The following is a 19,923-nucleotide window of genomic DNA, read 5'->3' as shown; positions in this document are numbered from 1 at the left end:
GTGACCTCTAGAACCAGATCTGTCTAGAGTGGAGAATTTCCATCTCGGGGATGCTCTCTCCCCTGAGGGGAGATGAGGAAAAGGTCTTGGCATTCTTGTCTCAGAATGTTCACAGGTAGGCTCCTTTAGTCAACTTGCAGAATTTCTGGAATCAAAATGTGCTTTTGCTGTGCTGGGCTGGGCTGTGAAAATGATGTTTGTTCAGTTCTCACATTTGGGGGCAAATGGATGCCCAGAGTCGGAAATGTGTACTTCTGTCCAAGAGGCATGGGAGTGTCTGCCTCCGTTTCCTTTCTAGAGCCTTTCTTTCTCCTGGTTGGCGCATCTGGAATTCCTCCACTTCCTTATGAAAGTGCTGGTGTTTATTCAGACTCTCTGAATCCTGACAATAATAGTTAGATGCCTGTGGCCACCTTCTCTGGATGAGGAGCTGGCAATGCTCGGGACCACTGACTGCCACTAACACACACTGCCAGGTTTTACGCCTGGTCAAAGTCAGGTCCAGATAGACAGTGTGTAAATGTTTAGTCTGAGCTATTTTTTTTATCTTGGTCTCTTTCTTTGAACCATTTAAACTCACCCTCCCAGGTTTGTTGGGTTAGCTTTAGTCCTGACAAAATGAAGTATAGACTATTTCTCTTTCTTGGCCCTGCAGAAAGCAAAACTCCATTTTTTTGATATGAAGATGAAAGAATGTTTTTATTAATTTAGCAGATCTGAACTCGGTAGAAAGGTTGTACCTTGGAAGGATGAAGCAATTTATTCAATATGCACTGTCTAAGGCTTGACATGCAAAAGATGTGGCTGTTCTACCGTTCTTGAATATCCTTCAACCCTAGCTGTCTCACCATGGGCCCTGAACAACAGGAGGCAACCGTGTTTAAAGGGAGTAAAAGAGAAAGAAATACCTATATATTTTATGATTTTTTCCCCCTTAGGTTCCAGGTTATTCCTGCATTGCCTTAAAATAAAAATAAATTCTAAAAAGAAGATAAAAAATAAATTCTAAAACTAAGATAAAAATAAATTCTAAGCTCAGGACAGTGAATTTTTAAAGCTCTTCTACAAAAGAACATGGATTAGTTCAGAGCCCCACTACCCATTTAAAACCTGAACACCGGCATGGTTGGGAGCACCTGCAGCTTCAGGGCTGAAGAGGCTGAGGCTTGCTACCAGTCTAGTGGAATTAGATCAGTGAGGAACAGCTACAGTGAGAGACTCTGTCTCAAAAAGCAAATCAGATAGTAACATCAACCTCTGGTTTTGAATACACAGGTTTACACACACACACACACACACACAAACACACACACACACACACACACACACGAGAGAGAGAGAGAGAGAGAGAGAGAGAGAGAGAGAGAGAGAGAGAATGTCAATACTGTGCTTCAGCAAGATTCCCATGAAACATTAGCACAGGGTAAAGTCCAGTCTCAAAATTTGATTTGCAATTCAAGAACATGGGGGAGTAAAGACGCAAATTAAGCCATTATACTTTCCCTTTTTTCATTTCTTACTCCTGAATCAAATGCTGAATTTGATTATTTATTATATCTTATTTGGTCAAATAAGATGCCTCAGAGATAAAAGATGAGGCATGAATAAGAAACTATTATTTTTAAACCATTAAATATCAGCCCATCAAGGAAGAATGTGACAGGAAATCTCTTCTATTTATATTACTTTGAACAGCAGCCAAAACAAACATTAGTGATTACTAAGGTAAACCTCTGTATAGCTAAGCAGACTGATTTTCCGATAGAGGGCATATTTGCACTCAGCATCTGGAAATTTTCTAATAATCTTAGTGTTAATATCTTTGTGTAATTTTTAGCAGTCAACTGACCACAGCTATGGAAACACTTGAATTGTAATTCCCCAAAGGGTGTTCTGAGTAAGACTTTGTCAAGCCTTCACTTTAGAACTGGAAATGTTTCTTCTCCAAACCAGCAGGTGTTCTGAATAACAGCAGAACCAAGTGGGAAAGGTCAGGAAGGCCTGAAGTCAACAGCATTGCAGTCTACCTACAGGTGTGTCCAGCACCATGAAAAGTCCCTGATAGAACAGTCTATGCATGTTTCAGTGCTTGATTAAATACAGAAAAGACATGTGAATGAAGGGTTGCAAGATTTTATAGTTCTCAAAACAATGCCAGTGTAACTCATTCAAGTAATTTGGGAAGGAAATCTCAATTTATCCATATTAGAGTCCCCACAGAAACAGAAAACATACATTATATACACATACCCACAAACACTTATGTAAGAAATGAATTTATGGCAAATCTGAAAAAATGTAAATCAAGCAAGTGGGTAACCACAACCTAGCCACACTGATTCATTTACTCAATGGATGCAGGATGCACTACCCTAATGTATGGCACTTGGAAATCATTTTCTGACCTTCCATTGGCTTTCCTTCTTAGAATTCTTCAACCCACCCCCCATGAAAGTAGACTTCAAAGTTACAAGGGAGGTGGAGAGATGGTTCAACAGTTAGAGTACATGAAGCTCTTGCATAGGACCTGGGTTTGGTTTCCAATACTGACAGCTGTCTGTAACTTCAGTTCCAGAAGATCCAAAGCCTCCTTCTGGCCTTCTCCAGCACCAGTCATTCATGGTGTGTGTATGATAAGAATTCATTGTTGTGTGTATGATAAGAATCCATTGTTGGTGGGAATGCAAACTTGTGCAGCCACTGTGGAAATCAGTGTGGCGGTTTCTCAGGAAACTGGGAGTCAACCTCCCTCAGGACCCAGCAATTCCACTCTTGTGAATATACCCAAGAGATGTCCTATCATACTATATAAGCATTTGTTCAACTATGTTCATAGCAGCACTATTTGTAATAGCCAGAACCTGGAAACAACCTAGGTGCCCCTCAATAGAAGAATGGTTAAAAAAGGTGTGGAGCATATACACATTAGAGTTTTACTCGGTGATAAAAAAAAAAATAACATCTTGAATTTTGCATACAAATGGATGGAAATAGAAAACGCTTTACTGAGTGAGATAACCCAGACCCAAAAAGAGGAATATGGTATGTACTCACTCATAAGTGGATTCTAGCCATAATTAAAGGTCTTGAGCCTAGATTAGTGACCCTAGAGAAGCTAAATAAGAAGGTGAACCTGAAGAAAATCATATAGTTATCCTCCTGGATATTGGAAGTAGACAAGATTGCCAGGCAACCTTGGGTGCACAGGAGGGGGGTGGATATTAGGGGAGATGGGTAGAGAAAAGGGAGAAGGGGAGGATTCGGGGTAGCTTGGCGAAATGGGATGGGTGGGATGGAGAAAGGATGGATATGGGAGAAGGGAAGTAAATGTCTCAACTAAGGGAGCCATTTTAGGGTTTGCAAGAGACTTGATTCTAGAGGGATTACCAGGTGGAAGGAGAGATCCCCAGATTGTTCCCTGGGCAACAGAGGAGAGGATGCATGAACTGGCCTTGTCCCATAGCCATACTGATGAATATTTTGCATATCACCATAGAACCTTCATCTGGCGATGGATGGAGATAGAGACAGAGTCCCACTTTGGAGCACTGAACTTAGCTCCCTAGGTTCAAATGAGGAGCAGAAGGAGGGAGAACATGAGCAAGGAAGTCAGGATCACGAGGGGTGCGTCCACCCACTGAGACGGTGGGACTGATCTAATGGGGGCTCACCAAGGCCAGCTGGACTGGGAGTGATGGAGTTTGTGATCAAAATGGACACTCTGAACGTGGCTGGCAATGAAGGCAGACTGAGAAGCCAAGGACAATGGCACTGGGTTTTTATTGTACTGCATGGACTGATTTTGTGGGAGCCTGGTTTGTTTGGATGCTCACCTTTATAGACCTGTATGGAGGGGGGAGGACCTTGGACCTCCCATGGGGCAGGGAACCGTGACTGCTCTTAAGACCTGAAAGGGAGGGGGAGGTGGGGAGAGGGAGATGGGAAGGGGGAGGGAAAAGGGAGGCAGGGAAGAGGTGGAAATTTTTAATAAATAAATAAATAAATAATTTAAAAAATGTGTGAAATCTACATTGAAAGTACAAATTCCATGACAGATTTTCAACTTAGACTTAACTCCTCTGAATACTGGCCTTTGGCTAATGAGAAATGGTTGGATATAGAGATATTTCTGAAATAAAACGTAACATCCCTGCCAACTTAACTCTGAACATTAATGATGAAAAATATTGCAAGGTGATAGCAATTTGCATTTTTACATAAGCCTTTAGTTACAAAAGAACATCTAGAACATTTCTGACCAGGAGGAAATCTGTGGCATGCAGTTTTTCACACAAGTAGATTCTAAAAGATGGAATGAATGTAAGCTTTCCACTCTCTTCCCAGGTCTCTTCTGATTTCTGCTCATCTTTCCCCTCCCCCAGGACCTGATTTGTCCTTCATGTGGGACCATGGATAAGGTGGATTTTTTTCCCACTATCAAGTTCTCCTTCTCACATGTACAATTGTTACAAAACTCTTTAATCGATTGACTAATCACAGTTTCATCTCAACTGAAGAATGAAAGAGAAATTTTTAACTTTCATGTGACCTATAAATTCTATCATCTGAGGGTCTTAAAAATGGTCCTAAAAATGGACAGACAGTATGTGAAGATGAATCTTTTGCTTATTCAGTTGACTGTTAATGTCATCATTATTATAATCTAGCTATACTGACACCAAGAATTTGTCAGTGTTTTAAACAGGGTATTTTCTGTCTTTGACTTTGTTTTACTACCTCAGTAATGTGAGGAGATGTGATTGTCTCAGTTTTGGCAATCAGAAAACATGTTTTTTTTCTTTCTTTCTGCTTGATTAGAAATGAGACATTAGAACATCCAAAGATCACTAAGTTAAGAAAAGAAACAAAGTAGATTCTCCAAGCACTTTCTTTTCAGAAATATTTAATTTCATACCTGATTTTTTTATTTTGCTGGGATCAGTCACTGATGATCAAAACCTTTGTTCTGGAAAAGTAATAAAATAAAAATATTGAGGTCTACTCAGTTCCCAGCTTCATAAAGTTCACCTCATTAAGATATAAGTAGAGGTTTCAAGAAAGCACAAAGAAAATAAGATTTAAAAAAGAAAAAAATAAAACTGCTTTCACATTAGGACACACCTGTTTCCACTATTTCATTTTTACTTTGCCAAAACAGTTTTCTTCCATGTTGCTGACTCTGCAATGCCTTATTTAATACTGACTTTTGAGACAATGAGTATCTTTTTTCTTTGATGCTTTAGTACTATGGCCTCAGTCTTTTTTTTACACACACTTTTCATTAAGAATTGAGCATGTATCCACAGTGTAATCTATTCACTTATAGCACAAGAACTATGTTTTTACATTATGTCCTTTATTAATATGTGTGAGACATAATTTTTAAAGATTTCTTTTTAAAGTTTTGATCGTGTGTATCTAGGGCATGCCTACAGAGGCCATAGAGGGTAATGGATACCCTGAAGCTGGCAGTTGTGATATACCTAATGTGGGTGCTGGGCACCCCAACTTAGGTCCTCTGCAAGATCAGTATGCACTCTTAGCTTCTGGACCATCTCTCCAACTCAGATTTACTGTTGCATAGCTTTCTATGATTTACCAGAGTCCAAGAATTCACCATGTTGAATAGTTTTTGCTTTGTCAAGTGCACAGTACCTCTAAACTGCCACTACAAATACCATTATTTTAGCAAAGATTCCTTTGCTTCTGGGTCTTTGCTCCAAATGAGTTTCTCTTCATTTTAGTTCTTTGAAAAAAAGAACCCTGCATTTCTCCCCTAAATAGCCAGATTAGTTCAGCTTTGTTTTCCCAACTACCGCATAAATTTTTGCAACTATCTGGAACTCTAAATATACCTTTACTGAAATGCTGCACCAATTTGAATGGACATGTTTCAGTGTAGATCCTTCTGCTTCCACACTCAGTTCCACTAATAGTAACTGTAATATTCTTGAAATGCTTTTCTCCCTTGATTTTGGCTTCAGTGGGGAATTTCTAGTTACTATGAATGCATACCTCTCAAGGCAGCTTAATGCAAGAATCCAGAAGCAAGGTTTCTCTACACCTCTGAGGAACTGGAGGTTAAAGGGAAAACTGTATCCTAAGTTTCTCTATTGTCTTAGTCACCATTCTACTGCTGTGAATAGACACTAGACACCACGATCAAGGCCATTTATAAAATAAAGTTTAACTAGTGGCTTGCTTGCAGTTTCAGAGGGTTAATTCATGATCTTTGTGGTGGTAGGCAGGCAGACATGATGCTGGGGCAGAAGCTGAGAGCTTGCATTTGTTCCACAAATAGCAGGCAGAAAGAAAGAGAGATACTGGTATGGGTTTTTGAAACCTCAACTCCCACCCCAGTGTCACACCTACTCCAAGGAGGCCACATTTAATCCTTCCATACAGTCCCGCTTATTGGGGACTGAGCATTAAAAAGCCTGAGCCTGTGCGGGCTACCTTCAAACCACCACCTCTATCAAGTAGTTTAAGCCCACCATAATTGTCATCATTTCTCACATCTGCTATATTGTCTGTCTAGAGACTAACCTCTCGACTATTGCACTGACTATTTTGACGGAGGACTTATACAATGTCCAGTTTAAAGGGGCAATAAAACAGCGAGAATTGCACATTGTGGTATGCCCATCAAGGAGAAGTAATTTGTTTGACCCAGCTTTTATCCTATGTCATGTCCTGGTCACCAGGCAGCTTTGATCTTTGGTTCAGAAGCAGCAGGCTTAGGTTATGCTTGGAGAATGTGAACATGGTAGCTAGTGGTTTGCAGTTCCTGAGTAGTTTCTTTGGCTCTTTTCCCTATTACTGTTCTCTGTTCACATCCTCCCTTCTTGGGTTCTTCCAACAGCACTAACTTCTTCTTGTTAATCTTTAATAAAGGTGTTCCCATGAAGATTCTGTCTCTGGTCCTTTATCCACCCTGTACACTTCCAACACCTGGCTTTCCTAGTCACTCATAAGTGATGGTTCCCACATCTATCTTTGGATCTGCAATCTGCCCTAAATTCGTGCTATCCTCTATGCCTAACTGCTAACTCTCTGTATAATGTCCTCTACTTACATCAAGCCCAACACTTTGAGGCTTGTCTCACTTTCCTCGGCCCCTATTCTGCATTTCCCACTCATTCATGGCCCAGACAATAGCATGCCCATCTCTAGACAAATACCAAAGTCCAAGAAGTAGCTTACTTAACGTTCCGCTTTCGTCAGAATTGTTTATTGTATCTTGTATGAAATTGCATTGGAAAAATAAATTTCGCCTGTGGAGGGGTAAGTGTGTTGACTGCCACACAAGTCCGGTTAGGGAACACACAATATTCCCGCCATCCTTATCTCCCTGGCTACTCCAAAGGGGCAGCTTCCCCCAGCTAATCCCTCTCTCCTGCTACACCATCCCAGCTTTCTGCCTGGAACCCCTCCCCTCCCCTCTCCCTCTTTCGGGGCTTAAATTCCTCCATCTCAGCCGGCGTGGGCACCGTGGGCCAGGTCAGGCGGTGAGTGCAAAGGGACGGGAGTCCCTTTGTTCTGATAGCTGGCCTGCAGCAAGCTAAGACTGCAGGCAGGGAGACTTCTGACCAGCGAGGGGCTCTGATCCTGTGGAGGGGTAAGTGTGTTGACCGCCATACAAGTCCAGATAGGGAACACACAATATTCCCGCCATCCTTATCTCCCTGGCTACTCCAAAGGGGCAGCTTCCCCCAGCTAATCCCTCTCTCCTGCTATGCCATCCCAGCTTTCTGCCTGGAACCTCTACCCTTCCCCTCTCCCTTTTTAGGGGTTTAAATTCCTCCATCTGAGCCTGGGTGGGCACCGCGGGTCTGGACAGGTGGTGAGTGCAAAGGGAAGGAAGTCCCTTTGTTCTAATAGCCTGCCTGCAGCAAGCTAAGGCTGCAGGCAAAGTGATTCCTAGATAGCAAGGGGCACTAATCCAGTAGAAGAAGACCCAGCGGAGGGAAGAGCCATTGGAAAGCATCTGAAGGAAGAGATGGGCAGGCACCAAGGCAAGAATTCCTCCAACAATCTGAAAAACAACATAAAAACACCAGATCCCAGCGATCTTACGACAGAAGGACTTGAATGCCCTATTCCGGAAGAAATGGAAAACAGTGTCATTATGAAAGCAATAGAGTCTCTTAAACAGGGTATAAATAACTCACTTAAAGAAATAGAAGAGAAATATAACAAAAAGATGGAAGAAATGAGTAAAGAAATGGAAGACAAATATAACAAAAAGTTTGAAGAAATTAGTAAATTCGTAAATGATACCCAGGGAAACCAAGGAAAAACAATCAAACAGGTAATGGAATCAGTTCAAGAATTGAAAACTGAAATGGAGGCAGTGAAGAAAACACAAACCGAGGGCTGACTGGATATGGCAAATCTAGGTAAACGAACAGAGACTACAGAATCAAGCATAACCAATAGAATACAAGAGATAGAAGAAAGAATCTCAGATTATGAAGACACCATAGAGAAAATAAACGCCCTGACCAAAGAAAACAGCAAATCCAACAAATTCTCATCACAAAACATTCAGGAAATATGGGACATAATAAAAAAAAAAAACCAAATCTAAGAATAATAGGAGTAGAAGAAGGAGAAGAATTACAGATCAAAGGTCCAGAAAATATATTCAACAAAATTATAGAAGAAAACTTTCCCATCCTAAAGAGTGATATTCCTATGAAGGTGCAAGAAGCATACAGAACACCGAATAGACTGGATCAGAAAAAAACATCCCCTCGCCTTATAATAATCAAAACACAAAGCATTCAGATTAAAGAAAGGATATTAAGAGCTGCAAAGAAAAAAGGTCAAGTAACCAATAAAGGTAAACCTATCAGACTTACACCAGACTTCTCTATAGAAACCATGAAAGCCAGAAGGTCCTGGATAGAGGTACTGCAGAAACTAAGGGACCATGGATGCAAGCCCAGACTACTATACCCAGCCAAGCTTTCATTCACTATCAACGGAGAAAACAAAATATTCCAAGATAAAAACAAATTCAAACAATACGTAACTACTAATCCAGCCTTACAGAGAATATTAGAAGGAAAATTACATCCCAAGGAATCCAACATTGCCAACACTGACTACAACAATTCAGACATCTAGCAACCCTTCACAAGCACAACTCAAAGAAGGAAAACACATACACTCTATTACCCCCCAAAAAAATGACTGGAGTCAACAACCAATGGTCATTAATATCTCTTAATATCAATGGACTCAACTCACCTATAAAGAGGCACAGACTTAGAGATTGGATACGAAAACAGGATCCAACATTCTGCTGTTTACAAGAAACACACCTCAACCACAAAGACAGACACCTACTCAGAATAAAGGGTTGGGAAAAGGTTTTCCAAGCAAATGGACCTAAGAAACAAGCAGGTGTGGCCATTCTAATATCTAACAAAATCGACTTCAAACTAAAATCAATCAGAAGAGATGGAGATGGACATTTCATACTCATAACAGAAACAACTCATCAGGAAGAAGTCTCAATCCTGAATATCTATGCCCCTAATATAAAGGCACCCACAAATGTAAAAGAAACTCTTCTAGAACTCAAGGCAGTCATCAAACCACACACACTAATAGTAGGAGACTTCAACACTCCTCTCTCACCAATGGACAGGTCAATCAGACAGAAACCAAACAGAGAATTAAGAGATTTATTGGAGGTATTGAATCAAATGGACTTAACAGACATCTATAGAAAACTCCACCCAAATAGGAAAGAATATACCTTCTTCTCTGCAGCTCATGGAACCTTCTCGAAGATTGACCACATACTCGGTAACAAAGCAAACTTCCACAGATACAAAAAAATATTAGTAACCACCTGTGTCTTGTCAGATCACCATGGATTAAAATTAGAATTCAACAACAATGCTACCCCAAGGAAGTCAACAAACTCATGGAAGTTGAACAGTCAACTACTAAATCACCCCTGGGTCAAGGACGAAATTAAGAAAGAAATTAAAGTCTTCCTTGAATTTAATGAAAACAAAGACACAACATACTCAAACCTATGGGACACTATGAAAGCAGTGCTAAGAGGAAAGTTCATAGCAATAGGTGCCCAAATAAAGAAAATGGAAAAAGAACACATTGGAGACCTAACAGCACACTTGAAAGCTCTAGAAAAAAAAAGAAGCTGATTCACCCAGGAGGTCTAGAAGACTGGAAATAATCAAACTGAGGGCTGAAATCAACAAAATAGAAACACAGAAAACAATCCAAAGAATCAATGAATCAAAAAGCTGGTTCTTGGAGAAAATCAACAAGATTGACAAACCCCTATCCAAACTAATCAAATGGCAGAGAGAGCACATGCAAATTAATAGGATCAGAAATGAAAAGGGAGACATAACCACAGACACAGAGGAAATTCAGAGAATCATTAGATCTTACTACGAAAGTTTATATGCCACAAAGTTGGAAAATGTAAAAGAAATGGACACTTTGTTAGATAAGTACCATAAACCAAAGTTGAACCAAGAACAGGTGAACAATCTAAATAGACCTGTTAGTCGTGAAGAATTAGAAGCTGTTATCAAAAATCTCCCTACCAAAAAAAGCCCAGGACCAGATGGTTTCAATGCAGAATTCTACCAGAACTTCCAGGAAGAGCTAATACCTATACTCCTTAATGTATTCCACAATATAGAAACAGAAGAGTCACTGCCAAACTCCTTTTATGAAGCTACAGTTACCTTAATACCAAAACCACACAAAGACACAACCAAGAAAGAGAATTACAGGCCAATCTCACTCATGAACATCGACGCGAAAATTCTCAATAAAATCCTGGCAAACCGAATCCAGGAACACATTAGAAAAATTATCCATTATGATCAAGTAGGCTTCATCCCAGAGATGCAGGGCTGGTTCAACATACGCAAATCGATCAATGTAATCCATCATATAAATAACTTAAAGAAAAAACCATATGACCATTTCATTGGATGCCGAAAAAGCATTTGACAAAATTCAACACCCATTTATGATAAAGGTGTTGGAGAGACTGGGGATACAAGGATCATACCTAAATATAATAAAAGCAATATATAGCAAGCCGACAGCTAACATCAAACTGAATGGAGAGAAACTCAAAGCCTTTCCACTAAAATCATGAACACCACAAGGCTGTCCACTCTCTACATACCTCTTCAATATAGTGCTTGAAGTTCTAGCAATAGCAATAAGACAACATAAGGAGATCAAGAGGATTCGTATTGGAAAGGATGAAGTTAAACTTTCGATATTTGCTGACGATATGATAGTGTACATAAGTGACCCCAAAAACTCTACCAAAGAACTCCTACAGCTGATAAACACCTTTAGTAACGTGGCAGGATACAAGATCAACTCCAAAAAATCAGTGGCCCTCCTATACACAAAGGATAAAGAAGCAGAGAGGGAAACTAGAGAAACATCACCTTTCATGATAGCCACGAATAGCATAAAATATCTTGGGGTTACTCTAACCAAAGAAGTGAAAGACCTATTTGACAAGAACTTTAAGTCTTTGAAGAAAGAAATTGAGGAGGATACCAGAAAATGGAAAGATCTCCCTTGTTCTTGGATTGGGTGGATCAACATAGTAAAAATGGCAATTCTATCAAAAGCAATCTATAGATTCAATGCAATCCCCATTAAAATCCCATCAAACTTCTTCACAGACCTTGAGAAAACAATAATCAAGTTTATATGGCAAAACAAAAAACCCAGGATAGCCAAAACAATCTTATACAATAAAGGAACTTCAGGAGGCATTACCATCCCTGACTTCAAACTCTATTACAGAGCTACAGTATTGAAAACAGTTTGGTACTGGCATAAGAACAGAGAAATCGACCTTTGGAATCGAATAGAAGACCCGGATATTAACCCACAAACCTATGAGCACCTAATTTTTGACAAGGGAGCTAAAGGTATACAATGGAAGAAGGAAAGCATCTTTAACAAATGGTGCTGGCATAACTGGATGTCAACCTGTAGAAGGATGAAAGTAGATCCATACCTATCACCATGCACAAAACTCAGGTCCAAATGGATTAAAGACATCAACATTAATCCGTCCACTTTGAACCTGATAGAAGAGAAAGTGGGAAGTAGTCAACAAGATATAGGCACAGGAGGCCTCTTCCTAAGTAGGACCCCAGCAGCACAGACAATAAGAGAAACAATGAATAAATGGGATCTACTGAAACTGGGAAGCTTCTGTAAAGCAAAGGACACTGTCAGTAGGAAAAAAAGGCTGCCTTCTGACTGGGAGAAGATCTTCACCAACCCCTCATCAGACAAAGGTCTGATCTCCAAAATATACAAAGAACTCAAGAAACTAGGCACTAAAACTCTAATTAACCCAATTAAAAAATGGGGTACTGAACTTAACAGAGAATTCACAACAGATGAACTTCGAATGGCCAGAAGACACTTAAGGTCATGCTCAACCTCCTTAGCGATCAGGGAAATGCAAATCAAAACCACTTTGAGATACCATCTCACACCTGTCAGAATAGCTAAAGTCAAAAACACCAATGATAGCCTATGCTGGAGAGGTTGTGGGGTGAGGGGAACACTCATCCATTGTTGGTGGGAATGCAAACTCGTGCAGCCACTGTGGAAATCAGTGTGGCGGTTTCTCAGGAAACTGGGAGTCAACCTCCCTCAGGACCCAGCAATTCCACTCTTGGGAATATACCCTAAAGATTCCCGAACATACTACAAAAGCATTTGTTCTACTATGTTCATAGCAGCACTATTTGTAATAGCCAGAACCTGGAAACAGCCTAGGTGCCCCTTAATAGAAGAATGGTTAAAAAAGGTGTGGAACATATACACATTAGAGTTTTACTCAGCGGTAAAAAACAATGACATCTTGAATTTTGCATGCAAATGGATGGAAATAGAAAACGCTTTACTGAGTGAGGTAAGCCAGAACCAAAAAGAGGAACACGGTATGTATTCACTCATAAGTGGATTCTAACCATAATTAAAGGTCTTTGAGCCTATTATTCGTGATCCTAGAGAAGCTAATTAAGAAGATGAACCTGATGAAGATTATTTAGCTATCCACCAGGAGGTAGGAAATAGACAAGAGTCCCAGGTAACCTCGGGTGCATGGGGGGGGAGGGAGGGTCGATGGAAGGGGAGAAGGTTAGAGAGAAGGGAGTAGGGGAAGAACGGGGAAAGCTTGGTGGCCTGGGATGGGGGGGGGGAGGGAGGAAGGATGAATATGGGATCAGGGAAGATTATATTTTAACTAAGGGAGCCATCTTAGGGTTTACAGGAGACTTGATTATATATGGGATCCCAGGTCCAAGGAGAGATCCCCCAGATTGCTCTCTGGACAGAGGAGAGGGTGCCTGAATCGGCCGTGGCCCATGACCATACTGATGTATATTTTGCTTATCACCATAGATCCTTCATCTGACGAAGGACGGCGATACAGTCGGAGATCCACATTGCAACACCGGACTGAGCCCCCCGAGGTCCAAATGAGGAGCAGATGGAGGAAGAACATGAAAAACGAAATCAGTACTGCGAGGGATGCTATCACCCACTGATACAAGGGAACGGATCTGATGAGAGTTTACCAAGGCCAGTTGGACCGGGACTGAACGAGGACGTGATCTAACCAGACTCTCCGAATTTGGCCGGATTCTCTGACTGTGGCTGACCCGAAGTCTTTCTGAAAAGCCATTGACTATGACATTGGGACCTGTTTCCTCTACATATAATGGATTTTGGGGATCCAGTTTGTTTGGACACTCACCTTCCTGGACCTGGAGGGAGGGGGAAGGAACTGGAACTTCCCACAGGGCAGGAAACCCTGACTGCCCTGGGGGACGAAGAGGGAGGAGGAGGGGGAGTAGGGGGAGTGGGAGGGTGTTGGGAGGGGGGGCGGAAATGGAAACTTTTATAATTTAATAAAATGTACAAAAAAAAAAAAAAAAAAAAAAGAAAGAAATTGAGGAGGATACCAGAAAATGGAAAGATCTCCCTTGTTCTTGGATTGGGTGGATCAACATAGTAAAAATGGCAATTCTATCAAAAGCAATCTATAGATTCAATGCAATCCCCATTAAAATCCCATCAAACTTCTTCACAGACCTTGAGAAAACAATAATCAAGTTTATATGGCAAAACAAAAAACCCAGGATAGCCAAAACAATCTTATACAATAAAGGAACTTCAGGAGGCATTACCATCCCTGACTTCAAACTCTATTACAGAGCTACAGTATTGAAAACAGTTTGGTACTGGCATAAGAACAGAGAAATCGACCTTTGGAATCGAATAGAAGACCCGGATATTAACCCACAAACCTATGAGCACCTAATTTTTGACAAGGGAGCTAAAGGTATACAATGGAAGAAGGAAAGCATCTTTAACAAATGGTGCTGGCATAACTGGATGTCAACCTGTAGAAGGATGAAAGTAGATCCATACCTATCACCATGCACAAAACTCAGGTCCAAATGGATTAAAGACATCAACATTAATCCGTCCACTTTGAACCTGATAGAAGAGAAAGTGGGAAGTAGTCAACAAGATATAGGCACAGGAGGCCTCTTCCTAAGTAGGACCCCAGCAGCACAGACAATAAGAGAAACAATGAATAAATGGGATCTACTGAAACTGAGAAGCTTCTGTAAAGCAAAGAACACTGTCAGTAAGACAAAAAGGCTACCTTCTGACTGGGAGAAGATCTTCACCAACCCCTCATCAGACAAAGGTCTGATCTCCAAAATATACAAAGAACTCAAGAAACTAGGCACTAAAACTCTAATTAACCCAATTAAAAAATGGGGGTACTGAACTGAACAGAGAATTCACAACAGATGAACTTCGAATGGCCAGAAGACACTTAAGGTCATGCTCAACCTCCTTAGCGATCAGGGAAATGCAAATCAAAACCATTTTGAGATACCGTCTTACACCTGTCAGAATAGCTAAAGTCAAAAACACCAATGATAGCCTATGCTGGAGAGGATGTGGAATGAGGGGAACACTCATCCATTGTTGGTGGGAATGCAAACTTGTGCAGCCACTGTGGAAATCAGTGTGGCGGTTTCTCAGGAAACTGGGAGTCAACCTCCCTCAGGACCCAGCAATTCCACTCTTGGGAATATACCCTAGAGATTCCCTAACATACTGCAAAAGCATTTGTTCAGCTATGTTCATAGCAGCACTATTTGTAATAGCCAGAACCTGGAAACAGCCTAGGTGCCCCTCAATAGAAGAATGGTTAAAAAAGGTGTGGAACATATACACATTAGAGTTTTACTCAGCAGTAAAAAATAATGACATCTTGAATTTTGCATGCAAATGGATGGACACAGAAAACGCTTTACTGAGTGAGGTAAGCCAGACCCAAAAAGAGGAACACGGTATGTATTCACTCATAAGTGGATTCTAACCATAATTAAAGGTCTTTGAGCCTATTATTCGTGATCCTAGAGAAGCTAAATAAGAAGACGAACCTGATGAAGATTATTTAGCTATCTGCCAGGAGGTAGGAAATAGTCAAGAGTCCCAGGTAACCTTGGGTGCATGGGGGGGGGGTGGGAGTGTTTTTGGAAGGGGAGAGGGTTAGAGAGAAGGGAGTAGGGGAGGAATGGAGAAAGCTCGGTTGACCGGGATGGGGGGAAGGGAGGAAGGATGAATATGGGAGCAGGGAAGAATGTATTTCAACTAAGGGAGTCATTTTAGGGTTTACAGGAAACTTGATTATATATGGGATCCCAGGTCCAAGGAGAGATCCCCAGATTGTTCTCTGGACAGAGGAGAGGGTGCCTGAACCGGCCTTGGCCCATAACCATACTGATGAATATTTTGCTTATCACCATAGATCATTCATCTGGCGATGGATGGCGATACAGACGGAGACCCACATTGGAGCACCGGACTGAGCCCCCAAGGTCCAAATGAGGAGCAGAAGGACGAAGAAAATGACGAAGGACTGCGAGGGATGCTATCACCCACTGATACAAGGGGTCGGATCTAATGAGAGTTTACCAAGGGCAGTTGGACTGCGACTGAACGAGCACGGGATCCAACCAGATTCTCTGAATGTGGCCGGATTCTCTGAATGTGGCTGGCCGGGAGTCTTTCTGAGAAGCCATTGACAATGACACTGGGACTAGTTTCCTCTGCATATACTGGATTTTTGGGATCCAGTCTGTTTGGATACTCACCTTCCTGGACCTGGAGGGAGGGGGGAGGAACTTGAACTTCCCACAGGGCAGGAAACCCTGACTGACCTTAGGGACAAAGAGGGAGGAGGAGAGGGGGGGGGGGAGTGGGAGGGTGTTGTTAAGAGGGGCGTAAATGGAAACTTTTATAATTTAATAAAATTACTTTAAAAAAAAGAAAAGAAAAGAAAAGAAAAATAAATTTCTATTGCTTGTGAAAAACAGCACATCACAGTATTAAAAAAACTTATCAAATAATGTCCTGATAATAATATACTTAATATTCTCTATTATGTTTAGTATAAATAAGGTTAGCATTAATCATTCTAAACAGCGGATGGTTGTGTGCCTGACTTTAATTAATTTTGAAAAATAATGAGGAGAATGCCTTGGAGAGCCCCAGAGATAAGTAATATCTCTTATTTAGTATTCACTCCAAAAAATAGAATATACTATCAAAACTCTTATTTTGCAGTAAAGAGAGATACTAATATGCACAGTTTGAGGAATTTGCGCCACATTTCAGATCTAGCAAGACTCTGGACCTGAATTTTAACATTCCAGAACCCAAGTACCTAATTGTATCAATTTATTTCTTGTTTCTATGATAAAGAATCTGGCATATACTGAAGAGACAGAGTGATAATGAGATGGTAATGGTTAGTGACAAGTCAAATTGCAGTAAACCTCCCAAAGGTTTGCTTTCCTTTAACACCAGCTGTGTGAGATATTTTCTCAGCATAGTTCCTTAAAGTTACAAAGAGTGGAGAGCAGACTGAAAACACAATTCTCTCATAAATCTTCACTTTCTCATGTTTTCTTAATGTATTTATGACTTTCAGATTATAGATTTATTGTTCCTGAATATCTCCATAATGTCTGAATCCAATCATCACACACGCATACATAAAGATAAACGCAGAGTTTCATATTCATATTCAAAGTCAGACTATCTAAAACATAAAATCATGAAAACTTCAAAGAAAATGTTGCTTTCCAAGAATTCCATTGTGAATTTGAATATTGACCTTTTTTCTGGAAATTTCCTGTTGTTTAAATTGTCTGTGCACCAAGCTGTGTTCTCAGCTTAAACTTTCAGCATGAGGGACATGTTGCTATGCATATTTTTAAATTTCTTCAAATTTTGTTTGAAAGTTGCAATAAATCAACTTAATTTGAATCATTCTGTAAGCTCCCATGTCCCTGTAACCCTTCTCTTGAATGTAAACCATAAGTATACTATTTCCCTTTCATCTTTGTGTGTATGTGCACCATTTCAAGAACTCGGTGTGTGTTTATTTGCATTGCTCTTTTATTCATTCATTTACTCTTTTGGCAAAAGTTTATTGGACGTCTGCTAGATGACAGACCTTATGCTAGACTGTGTAGAAATACAAAGATAAATAAGAAATGATCTTTACGTTTCAAAAGTTCTTTCCTATGGTGCACTGAGTATCACGGCACATTATAGAGGGCTTTGTAACTAATACATCCTTTCAATGGGATCCTGTTTACTAGGAGGTGGACATGATCTGCCCTTTGCTCAGGATCATGCCCCCCCCTCCAATTATCTAACCTGGTGGGTCTGTCAAGGTGGCTTGCAGATGGGCAAACTTGTTCATCCGTCATCAAGTCCCACTTTGCTCCATGTCCCTTACAGCATGTATCAATTGGAATGCAATAAGAACCACTAGGAAATCACAGGCACCACCTCAAACTTCTTCATCTTGTTTGGGGCAGTGAGTAGGTGTTTTTTTTTACAAAGCAAAATACAAAGTTTATTAAAGATCCAGAGCACATCACAAAATTTATAGACCTTGATTAGGGCAGCTACTCATCTGTCACATTCTTGTCCTTGAAATCGGGAACTTCCTGAATCCATATACTACTTTGTTCTCAATTATAATGGTGTGTTAGCCGCTGACAAGGGAGATTTGAATGTGCTAATTAGAAATAATTTAACATCTTGTACATGAAAATTAGATGTATAAAATCATGCAATTAAAAGAAAATAAAAGAGAAATGCATGTTATTTAAATGCATATTTAATGTTCAAAGATATGCTTGACTTAATGGTAAAATATTAACGTCAGATAACTTCTTTCTCTTGGCCCTCAAATGCCATGAGATAGATGCCTTATAAGCACTTGTTTAATAACACAGCATTTGAAAGATTGTCTCCATGTTTAGATTAGACTACCTAGAACTTGTGCCCCAGGCCAGCATCAGTGCATAATCCTTCTGCGTCTGTCTCTCCAATTTTATTTTATTTTATTAACTTTTTGTTTTTCCATTCAAAAATTTACACGTCCCCCCCCTCCTCTCATTCCCCTCCCGCTCCCCCATTCCTCTTCCTCCCTCTCCCTCCAGCCTTAAGAGAGGGCAGGGAACCCTGCCTATGGGAAATCCAAGTCCTTCCCCACTATATCCAGGCCTAGGAATCTGTGCATCCAAATAGACTAAGGTCCTAAAAAGCCAGTACATGCAGTAGAAACAAGTCCTAGTGCCTTTATCAATGGCTTCTCAGCCCGCATTGTCAGCCACATTCAGAAAGTCCGGTTTGATCACATGCTCGTTCAATCCCAGTCCAGCTCCCATTAGATCAGGCACTCAGTCTTAGTTAATGGACCAACCCCTCGCAGTTCTGACTTCCTTGCTCATCTTCTCCCTCCTTCTGCTATTTAACTGGACCTTGGAAGCTCAGTCTAGTGCTCTGATGTGGGTCGCTGTCTTTATCTCCATCCATCACCGGACGACGATTCTATGGTGATATTTGAGATAATCATCAATGTGATTATGGGGCAAGGCCAGTTCAGACACCCTCTCCTCTGCAGTCCAAGGATCTAGCTGGGGACATCCCCCTAGACACCTGGGTTCCCCTCTAGAGTCAAGTCTCTTGTCAACCCAAAAATGGCTCCCTTAATGTAGATGTCTTCTTCCCTGCTCCTGTATCTGCCCTTCCTCCATCTCAGCCCTCTCAGTCCCCCAAGCTCTCCCCAATCTTTCCCTTCTGCCTTCTCTCTCCCCACTCCCATTCCCCCATCGGCACCCCTAGCCCCACCACCATGCTCCTAATTTTTGCCCTGAGTTCTTGTCTGCTTCCAATTTCCAGGAGAATTTATATATTTTTTTTCCTTTGGGTTCACCTTGTTATTTGGCTTCTCTAGGCTTGTGAACTATAGGCTCAATGTCCTTTGTTTATGGCTACAGTCCACACTAATGAGTGAATACACACCATATTCATCTTTTTGAGTCTGGGTTACCTCACTCAGGATAGTGTTTCTATTTCCATCCATTTGTATGCAAAATTCAAGATGTCATTGTTTTTACCGCTGAATAAAACTCTAATGTGTATATGTTCCACACTTTCTTTATCCATTCTTCCATTGAGGGGTATCTAGGTTGTTTCCAGGTTCTGGCTACTACAAATAATGCTGCAATGAACATAGTTGTACAAATATTTTTGTAGTATGATTGGGCATATCTTGGGTATATTTCCAAGAGTGGTATTGCTGGATCCTGAGGTAGATTGATTCCCAATTTCCTGAGAAAATGCCACACTGATTTCCAAAGTGGTTGCACAAGTTTGCATTCCCACCAGCACTGGATGAGTGTTCCCCTTACTCCACTTCCTCTCCAGCATAGGCTATCATTGGTGTTTTTGATTTTAGCCATTCTGATAGGTATAAGATGA

This window comes from Myodes glareolus, chromosome 2 (assembly GCF_982192425.1).
Source record: "Myodes glareolus chromosome 2, mMyoGla1.1, whole genome shotgun sequence".
NCBI lineage: Eukaryota > Metazoa > Chordata > Mammalia > Rodentia > Cricetidae > Myodes > Myodes glareolus.
This window is presented reverse-complemented; position numbering follows the sequence as displayed.